Source organism: Dendrobium catenatum, unplaced genomic scaffold (genome assembly GCF_001605985.2).
Source record: "Dendrobium catenatum unplaced genomic scaffold, ASM160598v2 fragScaff_scaffold_1358, whole genome shotgun sequence".
Lineage (NCBI taxonomy): Eukaryota > Viridiplantae > Streptophyta > Magnoliopsida > Asparagales > Orchidaceae > Dendrobium > Dendrobium catenatum.
In genome coordinates this window covers 14,412-20,739 of record NW_021319820.1, presented here as the reverse complement: position 1 = coordinate 20,739, position 6,328 = coordinate 14,412, and positions in this window count along the sequence as shown.

Here is a 6,328-nt window from a genome sequence, read left to right as displayed (position 1 = left end):
ATAGATTTGAAAATAATTTTAAATTTATTTAAATCCTTCAAAAAAAAAAAAATAAAAAAAAAATAAAAAATAAAAAAAAAAAGAGAAGAAGAAAATTCACTCTCTCGATCGAGACAACAAAATATAATGAAATTTTAAACATGAGTAAAACGAATGAAGAGCATTCGTGGGGGAGCGATTTCGCATTCTAAAATGAGGTATATGAAAAATTACTTAGATCTATGTGTTGTGACCTAGATCTAAAGTGTTTTGAGAAATTCTTACCGTTAGATCTTCAAGGTCTTCAAACGGTTGAGCTTGTAGATTGTCCTCGTATATATCTCTAGTTGAAATCACGAACAAACGAACTCTAGATCAACCGGATTGAGGCCTTGGATGGATCTAGCCTTGATCTCGCCGGAAGATGGCCGCCGGCGGAGTTTTACCGGTGGATTTGAGTGGAAGAAGGTGGAGAGAGGTTGGAAGAGCTCTCACACCAAGAAGTTAGGGTTGAGAGTGGCTAGGGAGAGAATAGAAGCTCCAAAAGAGTATTTAAATGATCAAACCCTTAGATCTACGGCTAGGATTCATCCTAAGGCTAATTAAGAGGGAATTGAGGTGATTTAGCCATCGATTTAATTGCTTGATTTAATAATAAATTTAAGCTCAAAATTAGATTCGAGTCAATTCAAAATTTAATTTAATTTGGTCAAATTAACCCAATTAAATTTAAATAAAATGACGACTCAAATCATAACAAACTCGATGTGGCCAAAGCGAACTAATCAATCCTGATCGAGCCTAATTCGACTCAACTCGAGCTGATTTGTGCTCGAATTGAGCCTTATGGGCTTAATTAAATCAATCAAAGGCCCTCAATGACACTCGAACGAAAATCGAGGTCAACATAATCTAATTGCATGAATTTATCCCACTGAACTGAAAAATAAAGTTTTTGAGCTCCTACCACTGAATGAAAATAAATAAAAATGATTGATACAATTTTAATAAAAATATTTTGGACTGATGCATGTAAATTACATATCTTTTCTAATGAGACTCTTAATTGTAGATGTGGTTCATAGCATGTGCATCCCTAGATTTCTATCCAGATTATAAGGGTGAAAAGAAATCTGATATGGTATGTTATGGAGGAAGCAGGTAGCACAAAGAAAAAAGCACAGAAATAGGAATAACAGTAGAAATATGTATTGATTAAAAACTAAACTTGCGTTCTTCTTCCCTAGAAGAAGATATACTATCAAGAGAGCTCATTCTCTTGCTGAAAATAACCCAGACTAAGCAAAAGCTACTATAGTACTATAAAACTATAAACAAAAACTAGAAGAGTGATTGCTAACGTCTCGTAACATAAATACATAAGCACCAGGTGATAAAATGAACCATAGAAAAAAAAAGGTTATAATGCACCACATCATTTCCCATAGTAACGAAAGAATTTGACTCGGATGAAGAAATGTTGGTCTGTGCTTCATTTGGAGGATAGGTGAAGATGTCCACAATATTGAAAGTGGATGAAGTGTTAAGCTCAAGTGGTAAATCAACGACATATGCATTTTTGTTGATTTTCTTGGTGATTGCAACATGAACAATTTTTTTGTCGGCTCAATTTAGAGTATGTTCTGGGGGGGAAACTGTTCACGTCTAAGGCGAATCATGACCAAGTCACCAGGGCCAAAGAGTCGTTCACGTCGATGCTTGTCCACAGCTTGCTTGTACTTGATATTGGATTGAATAAGTTTATTGTGAACTTCAGTAAGCATGGTAGATAATTGTTCAGTCAATGCCAAAGCAGACTTGTTGTTGCATTTAGGTAACACTACCACATCTACAGTGTGATTCAGCTACTTAGTGCATGCTATACTGAACGGACATCATCCAGGTGAATTATTTGGCATGCTGTTGTAGGCAAACTTAGCTTGCCCCAAAAGGTCATCCCAGACCTTAGGATGCTCTTGAAGCAAACATCGAAGCATATTGCCGAGAGTCTAATTTACCACTTCTATCTGCCCATCAGTTTGGGAGTGGTAGGCCGATCTGAGCTTAATTTATGTGTGTAACCACTTCCACAACTCCCTCTAAAAAGGGCTAACCAACTTAACATCGCGGTATGAAGTGAGGCTACGAGGGATTCCATGTAGGCGAACAATCCCATTGAAAAATATATGTGCAATGTTAAGTGCGTCTAAAGTCTTTTTATATATAATGAAGTGAGCCATTTAAAATTGATCGATAACAACCATGATAAAATCATTTCCATGCTTAGTGCGAGGCAGACCAAGTACGAAATCCAAGCTCAAGTCCTCCCAAATGGTATTTGATAATGGCAACGGATGGTATAGTCTAGTGTTTTGTCCTCTGCCTTTGTAGACTTGACAAATTAGGTAGCATTCCACGAAGTGCATGACTTCTTTTCATAAATATGGTAAAAAAAATTGGACTATAATTGAGCATAAGTATTGTTTCGACCACTATGTGTTGATAACTAGTCGTAATGCGCTTATTTGATTAGTTACGGCAGCTAGGAGGAGTCCGGGATACATAATAAATTATGTTTAAACAAGTACCCAATCCTTATTATGAATTCTGGAGCATAACAATTATGATGGCAAGCCATCCAAATCTATCCAAAGTTGTGTTTATAGCATAAAGCTCCTTCAAGCACTCCAATCTGGTAATCTCAGTTTGCAATTGAGTGAGGAGAGCTGATCACCGACTGAGGGCATCCACGATAATATTTTGTACACCTATTTTATATTTTAAAATAAATGAAATTTTTTGCAAAAATAAAATACACCTAGCATGCATACAATTGATGTGCTTTTGATTGTTGATATACTGCCATTAAAATTCTATTAATGCATATCGAAGGGCTAATTCCTTTGATGTTAGTAATTATCCACCTAAAGGCTCTTTTAAAATTACTTAAAACCCTAATCAACTTTTTTTTTTTTATGCTTTTCTAATCTTGTAGATATGATTATAAGAAGATTTGAGATGTTACCAAAGAAAGCATACTTAAGATGGCTAGGTAAAATCTTAAGCTCTAAGTTAGGAGCTTCTTTTATAGAAGGTCTCAAAGTTTTACCAAAAGATGGAGTCTCTAAAGTTTCAATTTTTTCTTTAAACAATCATGTATTACTTCCAATAGTTAAAACTGACTCTCCTGAAATCTCACCATTCTCCTCAACTTATTCTTCCAATAAATTTCCTTCTAACAATTCTTCTTTTAAACTATCCACTACAGTGTCTTCCAAATTAACTCTAAAGCAATCTATATTCTTTTCTTGATGTACTTTTTTAGATTTTAGAACATTAATAGTCACCTCCTAATCTTAAATCGTCATAATCAATTTCCCTTTTTGCACATCAATCATGGCTTAAGGACTTCCTAAAATGAGGGATATTTCTTTATCTTCTTTCATATCAAGCACAATAAAATCAATTGGGAAAATAAATTTATCAGCCTTAATCAAAACATCTTCTATTACCCCTAGGTTAAGTAAAAAATCTACCAGTTAATTGAAGATTAACAGAAGTAGGTTGAACCTTTCCTATATCTAATCTTTTGAAGGGGGTGTGAGATTGATGCTTGATCTTAGATCACACAAATTTCTTCCACATAATTTATCACCCATAGTTAAAGGTAAAACTATCTGGATCTTTAAGTTTGTCAGGAAGTTTCTTTCAAATTATAGCACTACACTTTTCAATTAATACTAATATTTTAAATTCTCCTAACTTCCTTTTTCTTATTCAAAATATCCTTTATGAACTTTATATAGGTGGGTATTTGCTTTAATGCTTCAAAGAAAGTTATGTTGATAGTTAATTTCTTAAACACCTCTAAAAACTTAGAGAAATGCTTACCAAAATTTTATTTGATCAACCTCTGAGAAAAAGGTGATGGTTATCTCTCTACAACCTTCCTAATTAATTTTTCAAGTTTTTTTATAGGGTCAGGTTGTTTAATAGAGGATTTACTTTCTAAATATTTTCTTTCTTCATTATTCTTTTGAGTTAGATCTCTATTCTTATATCTGTCTCCCAAATTTCTTCCACTACTAAGTTGGATATTATTACAATAATTTTCTTTTTTTTATTATTAATCAACCTAGCAAGATTCCCTATATGGCCTTCTATTTTTCTAAGGGTAGTAGATTTATATTACAATTGAATTCCTAATTATATAATAATATCTTCCAAGGTTATGTTTCCATTCCCAACATGTTCATTTTGCTCAAAACTTGAAGGGTGATGTTACGGTGCTACATAATTTGGTGTCGTGGCGTTCACACATATAGGATCACCAATAGAATTAGGGTAAATTATAATACCTTTTTAGTCTGGCTCTGACTTCTAAAGTATCTAATTTTTTTAACATAATAGCTACCTAAGCAGTAAGAATATACAAAATGTTTGATACATAAACTCCAGCTACTCTCTTAGGATTCACCCTATCAGAGACCACTAAAAATTATTGGTAGAAAGAAATTTCCTCTATTAATTAATAAGAATTCTCAAATGGTTTAGACATTAAAAAACCTCTAACTGTTGCATCTATAATTAACCTATGATATCCTATTAATCCATTATAAAAGGTTGTAATAATTAACCAATCAGGTAAAGCATAGGGATGACATTTCCTGAGCATCTCCTTAAATCTCTCCCAACTTCCATAAATTGATTCTCCTTCAAATTGGGTAAATGAAGTAGTATCATTTCTAAGTTTAGCAATTTTTTAAGGTGAAATACTTTGCTAGGAATTTGTGCATTCACTCATTCCAAGTGGTTATAGAGCTTGGGGGTAAAGAATTCAACCATATTTTAGCCTTATCTCTTAAAGAAAATGGGAATAATTTGAGTCTAATGGCATCATTACTAACACTATTATACTTAAAAGTTACACAGATTTTCAAGAAACTGACTAAATATAAGTTAGAATATTCAACAAAAGTTCCCCCAATTGAGAATTTTGAAGCATTTAGATAATGGTAGATTTCAATTCAAAAGTATTAGCATGTATAGTAAATCTATTGATACTTTGAGGGTTTCTTCTACTATAAGATTAGCATACTCTCTGAGTGGTCTAACATGATCTTTATCTTGAACTGGGTCAAACATTATTAAAACATTTTGAATTTTTATAAGGATCCTTTCTATTTCTGGATCAAATAATAAGGGCACCTTACTAGATCTACCAAGCATACAACAAAGATACAACAACTAAAAATCAGAAACTAAATAATCAAATAGAATATATTTTTTTTAATATTTAATAAATAGAATAAAGATACAAGATATAAGTAGGTCTATATATGCACTTATTTCAATAATATAATAAATTACAATAAACACATTACTTTCCCAACAACGGTGGCAAAAACTTGATGGGGGCCAAGGCAAATACAAGAAGTTAATGGTGAGCTAATGTGAAACTCGCTGAATTTGAAATATACTTAGCTTTTCTTTGATATAAAATTTATAACATCCCACTAATTTATGCACATATATGTGTCAAATCAAGTAATAAAGTGATAGAGTAGAGTGCCAAACCTATGAGGAAGTGTTCTTCTAAATTACAACAAAACTACTATTGTTTACTTCAATTGCATGAATTTATCCTACTAAAATGAAAAATAAAGTTTTTAAGATCCTACCACTGAATGAAAATAAGTAAAAATGGTTGATACAATTTTAATAAAAATATTTTGAACTGATGCATATAAATTACATATCTTTCATAATGAGACTCTTAATTGTATATGTGGATTAGAGCATGTGCATCCATAAATCTCTATCGAGCTTGTAGGGGTGAAAAAAAAATATCATTAGTCTTCCTATAGTTTTATTATCTCCATAGAACCTAGAATATTCAAACATCCTATGTCTAAGTATGTTAATTTTTTATTTCAATATTTATAATTGTTTTTGTATTCCTCTATCGAGGCTATACATCATACTAAGTTTTAACTACACACATGGACATTATATGTATTAAATGAAGAAGGGGGGATATTAAAAACATCAATATTTTCAATAAAAAATAAGAGTCTATATTAGTAATTCATATGCTATTTGTATCATTAGCCCAACAAAAGTAATCTAGCCAGACATGGAAGAAATAACAAGCAAACTCACATTCATTTTATTCAAATAAGAATAAAGTACAAGAAAAGTAGTAGAATTTTATCACCATGAAAGATCAGAGTATTTTCTCTACACTATTTCTTCCAACACTTACAAAGTTGTTTATATAAACACAAGCTAAACTCTTCTAGAGATTGTATTTTACGCTTCTCTACCTCCCTTAAATTTTACCCTAGGG